The 10,415-nt window shown below is 36.6% G+C and overlaps 1 pseudogene; it reads left to right on the top strand.

Moving 5' to 3' along the window:
- The first annotated feature begins 343 nt into the window (after positions 1–343).
- On the top strand, positions 344–701 carry LOC126001978 (protein yippee-like 3; annotated as a pseudogene).
- Positions 702–10,415: the final 9,714 nt, after the last annotated feature.

Raw genomic sequence — 10,415 nt, 5'->3', positions numbered from 1 at the left:
CAGCCATGGGCACCAGTTACTTCTTTTTTTGTTTTTGTTTTGTTTTTTAATTTTTAACTTTCTTTTTAACATTTTTTTATTAATTTCTTTTTTAAAACACCTTGATTACACATATGATTGTCATGTAAAGAACACCCCCCTCTGGGGGGACAGGGCCCACCAAGAGCGACCCCCACTCCCAGGCCAGCCACCCCAGTGAACCAGGCCTCCATGTACACAGGCGAGGTGAGGCCCGTTTTGTAAGGGCTAGTTCTGCCCCTTCCCCAGGCTCCCCTTTGTCCCCATGACCCAAGGGAGCCCCGGGCCCCAGGCACTGGGCTCCCTCTGCTCCCGGTGGCCCCCAGCCCTCCTCATGGTGCGGATTTCCAAGCCCAAGACGTTTCAGGCCTACTTGGATGATTGTCACTGCAGGTACAGCGATGCCCACTGCCTGCTCACCTGCCAACACAACGACCTCACCTCCACGTCCTTCCAGGGCCTGGCCTGCCTCTTCAGCTCTGTGGTGGACATAGGCTGTGGACCAGCCGAGGAGGGGTGCTACAGACAGACCTGCAGGTAGTTGCTGACATCCTCTGCGAGAACTGCAAGGTCACTGGGGCTGGAACTAGGAGCATGCCTTTGAAAGCAGCCAGAAGTACAAAGAGGGAAGCACATCATTGAACTCCATCCAACACATGATCAAAGACAATGGCTGGGACTGACCCCTGACACTGATGCATGTGGCGACAACCCGGCCCGGCCGGCAGGGGGCACCACTGGCTTTCCTTGATCCGAAGGGATCTCTGGACCTGCAGGGCCCCTCAGAGGAAGGATCTAGCGCCTGTACATATATTTTAGTGCATGCACTGTGACCTTGGGGGAAATCAGACGGTGGACGACATCCCTGAACCTCCCTACGATCTGGCTGGCTTGGATCTCATTTTAAACTCCTGCCCTACCTGCCCCATAAGATATGGCCTGTGTGCTGCTCTCGTGGCCCCAGTGCACCTGCTACCCTGTGAACTTCTGCCTGGCCCCTCTTCCCTCATATGTGTCTGCTGCCCTTGTACTGTAGCACTTGTATATAATAAGACCATAGAGAGTGAAAAAGAAAGAACCTGCCCTTTCACTGGTGCAAGATTCACACAACCAATGTCCCAAATCTCCCTCCTCCCCACCCAACCCCCGCCTGTACTCTAGACAGGCTTTCCACTTCCCTCATTCATTCACATTGTTACGATAGTTCTCAATGTAGTTATTTCTCTAACAGCACTTATCACTCTTTGCAGTCAGCTTTATGTCATGAGCTGGACCTTCCAGCCCTCTTGTCTTTTGTCTCTGAAAGTTATTGCAAGAATGTATCTCATTTTTCTTAAAACCCATAGATGAGGAGACTATTCTCTGTGTCTATCTCTCTCCCTCTGATTTATTTCACTCATTATAATAGATTGCATGTACATCCATGTATAGGAAATTTTTATGACTTCATCTCTCCTGACAACTGCATACTATTCCATTGTGTATGTGTACCACAGTTTCTTTAGCCATTCATCAGTTGAAGGGCATCTTGGTTGTTTCCAGAGTCTGGCTATTGTAAATAGTTCTGTAATAAATATAGGTGTGAGGAAGGAATTTTTGTATTGAATTTTTGTGTTTCTAGGGTATATCCCTATTCTAGGGTATAGCTGGATCATATAGGAGCTCAATTTCCAGCTTTTGGAGGAATCTCCAGCTTTTGGAGGAATCTTCATATCTCTTTCCATAAAGATTGGACTAGACCGCATTCCCACAAGCAGTGAATAAGAGTTCCTTTCTCTCCACATCCCTGCCAGCCAGCATTGCTTGTTCTCGTTCTTTGTGATGTGGGCCAATCTCTGTGGCATGGGATGGTACTTCTAGTTGTTTTGATTTGCATCTCCCTGATGATTAGTGATGTGGAGCATTTTTTCATGTGTCTTTTGGCCATTTGTATTTCTTCTTGTCAAAGTGTCTGTTCATTTCTTCTCCTCATGTTTTGATGGGATTAGATTTTTTTTCTTGTAAAGTTCTGTCAATGCCTAATATATTTTGGATATTAGCCCCTTATCTGATGGGTGTGGGGTGAATAGTTTCCCCCACTCAGTGAGTGTCTCTTGTCCTAGGCACTGTTTCCTTTAAGGATACCAGTGACTTATACACTTTTTCCTGATAACCTAGATTAGATGTAGGGAAAGACTAAAACGAGCTTTAGTTTGTCCTGCGAATTTCAATTTTCCTTGTTGTGTTCACTACATATTTTAATATGTACCTGCTTTACATACAAATTCTCATTATCATGACTTATCCTGAGAATCTACAGTGATCTACAGTATATTCCAGTTACACAATCAATATCTCCCTGTAATACTAAAACATGGATGTTTGTGATCCATCCCCACAATTTCATGTGCTGAATCCCTGACCACCAAAATTGGATATTAGAAAATGGGTATTAAATAGGATTACTACCAATGTAAGAGAGGTTCCAGAACACTATGGTCCCTTATATCTGCCCTAACTGCGCTGCTCTACTATTTGTGACAAGATTCCTACCATGGACTGTTCCTCCTGGCCCTCCTCTCTATTGTCTCTGGATACTATTGCTATACTATCTTTTATATTTTCTTATGTTCCACAAAAGAGTGAGATTATTCTATGTCTATTCCTCTACCTCTGACTCACTTCAATCACCATAATATCTTCTGTGTCTCCCCATGTATAAGCAACTTCATGATTTTATTTTTCCTAACAACTGCTTAGTATTTCATATTTAGATGGGCCAAAGTTTCTTTAGCCTCTCATTTGTTCTTGGGAACTTGAGTTGTTTCTAGATTTCACTATTGTAAGTAATGCTGTGGTGAACATAAGCATGCAGATGGCATTTTTGTATTATGTTGTTTTGTGTGTGTGTTCCTGGGGTATATCCCTAGGAATGGTGTTGCTGTATCAAATAGGAGTTCAATTTCTAGGGTTTTCTTGGCATATCCAAATGATTTTCCAAATCAACTGGACAAGTTGGTATTGCCACCATCAGTTAAAAAGATTTCCTTCTCCCAGCATCTATGCAATGACTGGGTGATATTGCTATTTGCTGTGTGTGCCAGTTTAGGTGGTGTGAATGATACCTCATTGTTTTTTTTGTTTTTTTTGATTGCATATCCCTAATTATTAATAGTATGGAGCATTTTTCTAGTGAATTTTGGTCATTTATATTTCATCATTGAGAAAAAGTCTGTTGATTTCTTTTCCTTCTCTTGGATGGGGTTAGATTTTTTTCCTAACTGAGTTCTCCTTCTGCCTTGTATATCCTAGATATTAACTCCTTAACAGATGGGTATTTAGTGAAAGTTTCTCCCATAGAGTGTGTAGTCTTTGTATCCTAGTCACCATCATTTCCTTTCATGTGGAGAAGCATTTTAGTTTAATGTAGTCTCAACTTATTTACTTTGCTTTAATTTTCTTAACCAGTGGTGTTTCTTCCTTGAAGATGACTTGAGATTCACTATCATGGAGTGTTCTGCCAATATTTTCCTTTATGTATCCTATGGTTTCAGGTTGAATACCAAGGTCTTTAAACCATTTTGATTTGACTATTGTGCACAGCATTAAATAAATCTAAACTTAATTTTTGGCATGTAACTGACCAATTTTCCTAACACCATTTGTTATAGAGGCTTTACATAATATATTTTGTTTGTCTTGCTCCTTTATCAAAGATTAATTTATTGTATACCTGTGGGTCTATACAGAATATTCAAGTCTGTATCATTGATTTGAGGGTCTATCTTTATTTCAGTACTGTGATGATTTAATGACTGCTGCTTTATATTATAATTTAAGGTTGGGGAAAGTAATCCCGATCTTCATTTTTCCAAGCATTGCTTTAGCTATTTGTGAACATTTATAATTTTCAATAAATTTCAAATTTGTTTGATCCATTTTTAAAAATATCATGGAAATCAAAACTAAAGACATTTTCAAGATAGAAACAGCACTCTCCAAAAAAGTTGAAGCAGAGATAAACAAATGGGACTATGTTAAACTGAGAAGCTTCTGCACCTCAAAGGAAATAGTGCCTAGGATACAAAAGCCACCCACAGAATGGGAGAAAGTATTCATCTGATACCCATCAGACAAGGGGCTAATATCTAAGATATAAAAGGTACTGACAAAACTTAACAAGAAAAAAATCTAACCCCATCAAAAAAATGGGGATAAGAAATGAACAATTTCTGACTGAAACCCAACTACAGTCATGTTTGTAAAGATATAATAAAAGATATGTCACGGGGCAGCCAGCGAGGTGGCACAGCCGTAGGACATTTGCCTTGCATGCTGCTGAGCAAAGACAAAAGCGGTTGAATTCCTAGGAGTCCCATATGGTCCCCCAAGACTGGAACAATTTCTGACCCTAGAGCCAGAAGTAAACTTTGAGCATCACTGGGTGTGGTCCAACACCAAAATACAAACAAACAAAAAAGCAAATAAAAAAGTCATGGGTATTCTTCTACGGATTGCAATAAATATGTACTATGCTTTGCAAGTTTTGCCATTTTAATGATAGGCCCAATCCATGATCAGAATATATGTTTCCATTTCCCTGTGTCCTCTTTTATTTCTTGAAGCAGTGTTTTTGTAGGTTTTTTTTTGTATAGATTTTTTCACCTTTTCAATTAACTTAACTCCAAGTTACTTGCTTTTTTGAGCCACAATTATAATAGGATTATTCTTTTAATATCACTTTTTTTCTTTCATTTAATTGTATATAGAAAAACCATAGTTTTTCTTATTAATTTTGTATCTACAACATTATTATACAAGTCTATTGTTTCAAGAAGCTTTTTGTAGTCTTTAGGATTTTCTAGATACAGTAGCATATCATCTGAAAAATAGTGAGTGCTTGATTTCTTCCTTTCCTAAATGGATTCAATTGATATCTTTTCTTTCCTTATTGCTTTGTCAAGTACTTCTATTACTATATTAAATAAAATTGGCAAAAGGGGACAATATTGTCTTTGTCAGATATTAGAGGAAAGGCTTTTAGATTTTCCCCACTGACTATAATACTTGCCATGGGCTTATGGTAAATGGCATTGATTGTATTGAGGAAAGCTCCTTCAATTACCATATTCATAAAAGTTTTTCTCATGAATGGTAGTGGATCTTGTCAAATGCTTTCACTGAATCTATTGATATGATCACATTTTTTGGGGGGGGTTTTGGGTCACACCCGGCAGTGCTCAGGGGTTACTCCTGGCTGTCTGCTCAGAAATAGCTCCTGGCAGGCACTGGGGACCATATGGGACACCAGAATTCGAACCAACCACCTTTGGTCCTGGATCGTCTGCTTGCAAAGCAAACGCCGTTGTGCTATTTCTCCGGGCCCAATCACATGGTTTTATTTAGTGATGCAATATATTAAATTAATTCCAATACTTATGTTATAGCATCCTTGCACCCCTGTAAAAAAATTCTAGCTGGTGATATATAACTTTCTTGATAAAATTTTGGATTGAATTTGTTGTATTTTGTTGAGGATCTTTATATTTTTTCATCAGGGATATTGGCCTATAATTCAGTTTCTTGTGGTGTCTCTGTGTTTGTTATTAAGGGGATGATAACATCATAAAAACTATTTGGGAGTATTTCAGTTTTAAACTTCCATGAAGAGTAAAAATTTGTCAGTATGTCCTCTTTAAAGTTTGAAAAAAATATTAGTAAATCCATCTGGGCATAAACTTTAATGTTTGAGAAGTATTTTTATTTCCATTTTAATTTCCTGAACCATGATAGATCTATTTATGTATTCCAGATTATCCCAATTCAGCGTTAGCAGGTATTTGGAATCCAAAAATGTATACATTTTTTCAAAATTCTCTTGTTTTATGACATAAAGATTCTTAAAGTAATCTTTGATCACATTTTTATTTCTGTAATAGCTGTAGTAATATTTTTATTTTCATTTTGATTATTTAGTAAATTTCTCTCCTTTTATGAGTCTTGCTAATGGTTTCTTGATCTTGTTTATTTCTTCAAAGAACCAACTTTTACATTTTTATTGTGAACAAAGTAAATTATGAATCTTTTACAGATAATTTTTTTTATTTAAATACCTTGATTACATACATGATTGTGTTTGGGTTTCAGTCATAAAAGTAACACCACCCATCACCAGTGCAACATTCCCATCACCCAAGTCAGATAATTTTAAGGTACATAGTGACAATGAATCAGGGGCATTCTCACCACCAATGTTGTTCTTCCTCCACCCCTGTTCCCAGCATATATTCCATAGCTCCCTCCTTTGCCCCCAAGACTGCTAGTGTAACTGTTCCCTTCTGTGTATAGCTTCTTGTAGATCGGGTATTGATTCTGTTGTCGTTGACTTGGGTTTTGGTGTTTAAGTCTGATCATTTTTCATTTCTACTCAATGTTCATATGACTTTTTAGTTAGGGTCCAATCCATTTTATTCACTCTCAATTTTTGAAAAAGAAAAATTTTAGAAAAAGAAAAAAAGAAAATAAACCTGGAAGGAGTTCATCTAGATGTTATAAATATCAATTAAAAAGAAGAAAGGGAAAAAGAAGAAAAATAACAAAACAAAACAAACAAACAAACAAAAATTTAAAGCCATCACCTACAAAAAAGAGCAACAGTAACAACAACAACCAAAAAACTAACCAAATAATAATCAAGAGGAAGGAAAAAAAATAAAAAAGAAGGAGGGCTGGTGTGGCAAGGTTTTGTGCTTCCTTTTCTCTCTCTCTCTCTCTCTCTCTCTCTCTCTCTCTCTCTTTCTGCATAAGCACAGTAAGTATTGGGAAAAATAAAAAGGGAATTCCCTTCGTCTAAGAGGTACAGTGTTTCTCCTTACTTAATGCATACTGTCATGAAAACAACTACAGGCTCCATACACACTCATTTTCACACTCCAAGGTCTTTTTATGGTGCCAGGAAACTTTCTGCTCAGTTGTGGATGATAAAATCAGGCCTCTGTAACTAGAGATCTTGGTATTTGCACCAGTCATAGGATAAAGCCTATGACAAAGTCTTTCTTTATGGTTCTAAAAGGTCTGTTCCATCATTATTGTTGTAATCAGTCTTCTGTAATTAATGGTCTTGAGTTTTGCACAGATCCTAGGATAAAACCTAAGATAGAATTTCTCATTGTGGTTCCAGAAGTTCTGCTCAGTCGCAATCATCAAAGTCAGACCTCTGGAATTAGATATCTTGAGAACCAACTTTTTTTTTTAAAATTTTTTTATTTTGATCAAAGTGGATTACAAATCTTTCACAGTAATATTGTAGGTACATAGTGACATTGAATCAGAGACATTCGCAACATTAGTGTTGTCATCCCTCCACCCCTATTCCCAGCATGCATCCCATATCCTCCTCCTTTGACCCCCAGGCTGCTAGGATATGTGGTCTTCTCTGTGTCTAGCTTGTTGTAGATTGGGTTTTGATTCTGTTGTCGTTGGTGTTTGATTTGGTGTTTAAGTATGATTATTTTATATTTCTACTCAATGTTCATATACCTATTTGGTACCCTCAATTAATTCTCCCTCAATTTGAGAGGCAGAACAAGATTGCTCAAGTTATGTGATTCTGTTTGGAGGGAAGGAAAAAGAAAGAGAAAAAAGGGGGTCAAAATCAAACAAGAAAGAAATGGGAGGAGTCCTTCTAGAGGCTATAGATACCAATTTAATAGAAGAAAGGGAAAAAGAAAGAAAAACATAAAACCATACCAAAAAAAAATCAAACAAAAGAACCAAATGTTTTTTTTAATCTCATTGTTTTCTGGATATCCAGTTCACTAATTTCTACTCTAAGTTTCATTATTTTATTTCACCATTGGCTACTTTAGCGATTAATTTCTTAAGCTGTGCCATTAAGTTATTTATGTGAGCATTTTCTTCCTTCCTGATGAATACTTGCAAAGTTATACATTTTCTTCTTAATACTGCTTTTTGCCGTGTCCCACAGATCTAAATATTTGTGCCTTCATTTTTATTTGTTTCCAGAATTTTTTTTATTTTCTCTTTACTTTTGTCTCTGATTTACTGGTTTTTTAGTAATGACCTGTTTTTAATTTCCAAATGTTAAGGTTATTTCTGTTTTTGCTTATAATTCACTTCCATTTAATCATGGTCCAAGATGAAATCTGGTACAGTTTCTATCCTCTTGTTTTTATGGAAGTATGTTTTATGGTCCAAAATGTAGTTTGCTTGGTAATGTCCCAGCTGCATTGGAGAAGAATGTACAGTATAGTATAGTATAGTATAGTATAGTATAGTATAGTATAGTACAGTACAGTACAGTACAGTACAGTATAGTGTAGTATAGTATAGTATATAGTATAGTATAGTATAGTATAGTATAGTATAGTATAGTATAGTATAGTATAGTATAGTATAGTATAGTATAGTTAGCTTTCTATGGATGGAAAATTCTATATATAAGTACTAAGCCACTCTCATTTTGTCCTTCAAATCCAGTTTATCTTTGTTAGATTTTAGCCTGGTTGATCTATCAGGAAGTAATAGAGTGGCGTTAAAGTCTCCCACAAATATTGTGTTTGCTATTGATATCTTTTTCTCAGATCTATTATATCAAGTGCTTAGTCCAATTGTTATGTACCTATATAAAAATGAATGTGATTTCTTCCTACTGTGTATATCCAAGAAATTATCCTCTCTGTTTGTTCTAATCTTTTTAAGCCTGAACTCTATCACCTGATATCAAAATGGCTTTTTAAGGGCATTTTGTGCTTGAAGAATTGTCCTCCAACCTTTGATTTTGAGTTGTTTTTACTCATTTAGTGACATTGATATTTTATCTGATGATCTGTCTTTGCTTCTTCTCCAGGTGTATGCTACCATTTCTGGATTCAGGGGTTTGAGGAAGTTCTCATAAAAGTTGCTTGTGGACCAGTTACTCTGTGCTGCTGCCCTACTATTGCTGCTGTTTCTCTGTCATTTTTCTCCTTTATCTCAATTTTTTTTTCAGTTTTTTAGAGGGGCACACCAGGTGTCACTCAAGGGTTACTCCTGTCTGCACTCAGTAATTACTCTGGAGGTGCTTGGGTATACCATATTGAATGCCAGGGATCAAATTCCTGTCAGCTGCATGCAAGACAAACACTTTACTAGCTGTGCAATCTGTCACTCAGCCCTATTGTCTTATTATTTTTAAGTACATATTTTTACTCCTTGAAGAGGTATTATTTGGTTACAAGACTATATTTTAGAATTACAGTTTCATACCTCTTCTTTTTTTAAATTTTTTATTTAAGCGCCATGATTACAAGCATGTTTGTTGTCCCCCCTTTACACACCTCTTCTAAATGTTACCTCATGCCACACATCCATCAGATTATTTCTAATTTCCCTCTATTGATTTTCTCATTTCAGCAAGCTTCCTTAATTGTTCTAAAGTCTTCTTTATTAGTTCTAATATATTTAGAGTCACCTCTATTATTTTGTCTTTGTCTATTTATAAAAGCAAATTCACTTGCTTGTTTATTATGCCTGATGGAATAATAAATAAATAAAGTGAAGAGCAAGATTCCATGATTGAGCACGTCCAAGTGTACATTATAGGTTCTCAGTTATCAAGGCTACAAGAATGTTTTTAAATTTGTGTGGCTCCAAATAGTTGTTAGGAAGTTGCAGAATATTTATCAGAATTTACAACACCTATTTAAAACAGAACCGAATATTGATATCTGGCAATATTTCTGTTGCCTTCTGTGGTTTTGATATTGAAGACAGATTGGTTGAGAAAAACAAGATTCATATTATAAGTGTCCAATTGCATCTCTCGGAGTAGCAAAATTATATGACTATCAGTAGTTTTGCATTTCAGAGCACCCAGTAGCAACTTTATTAATAAAGTCAAGAGGATCTGAGCAATCCTGTAGTGGAAAGTTGACAGGGTTATTAGAGATTTCTAAAAGGAAAATCTTAGATATTTCAGAAAAACTGTCTTCCAACAGTAACAAACCAACTGTGATTCATGAACTATGATACTAATGTAAGACCTAGCTAAGTCACTTAATATTGAAAATATTATGGCTCCACAAGAAAATATCATCCAGTTCCCAAGGAAGAGCTAATTGTGCAGGAGAAGCTGAGCACTATCCAAGTTTCAATAATCTCTTCTTGCTTTACCACCTAATTACTCCCAAAAGCTTTCACAATAATCAGTAGATTTTTAAAATTTCTTCCTCTCTATTGGAATACCCTTATTTCTTGAGGATTTTTCCCTTTCATTGAGAATGCTTCCCATACCTTTATCAACATTATCTTCCCATACCTTTACTAATACTGTCTTTCACAGTTTGGGGGCTTTTGAAAAAAATATTTGGGAGGAATCATTTTTAATATTTTCTAGTTTAAGTTGTTTTGGGGGGGTA

The sequence above is a fragment of the Suncus etruscus genome, chromosome 2, assembly GCF_024139225.1.
Source record: "Suncus etruscus isolate mSunEtr1 chromosome 2, mSunEtr1.pri.cur, whole genome shotgun sequence".
NCBI classification, from domain to species: Eukaryota; Metazoa; Chordata; class Mammalia; order Eulipotyphla; family Soricidae; genus Suncus; species Suncus etruscus.
Note: the sequence above shows the minus strand (reverse complement) of the source record. Positions and strands in the feature narration are given on the sequence as shown.